The sequence below is a fragment of the Triticum dicoccoides genome, chromosome 6A (genome assembly GCF_002162155.2).
Source record: "Triticum dicoccoides isolate Atlit2015 ecotype Zavitan chromosome 6A, WEW_v2.0, whole genome shotgun sequence".
NCBI lineage: Eukaryota > Viridiplantae > Streptophyta > Magnoliopsida > Poales > Poaceae > Triticum > Triticum dicoccoides.
In genome coordinates this window covers 491,856,970-491,857,263 of record NC_041390.1, presented here as the reverse complement: position 1 = coordinate 491,857,263, position 294 = coordinate 491,856,970, and positions in this window count along the sequence as shown.

The following is a 294-nucleotide window of genomic DNA, read 5'->3' as shown; positions in this document are numbered from 1 at the left end:
TTTCTTGGGTCAGGTGAGCTTGCGTGGATCGGTCCGACGTGGCCAATGCGCCCGGGCCTTCCCATATCTGCCCCATATATGGGTTGAATGTAGGTGTGACGGTCATCCCGGACGTAAAGAACCGATTTGAGGAGTTCGGTTGGGTCACAATTTTTTGAAGGGTCATTGTCCAGGCTACCCTAACGTATACGTGCAAGGGTCCAGTTGTTACCATGGTGCGCATGCCAGGAGGAGGAGCCCCTATTTCGCACGTAGGTCAGCAAGTAGCCACCAATCGCACCCCCACCCCCCCCC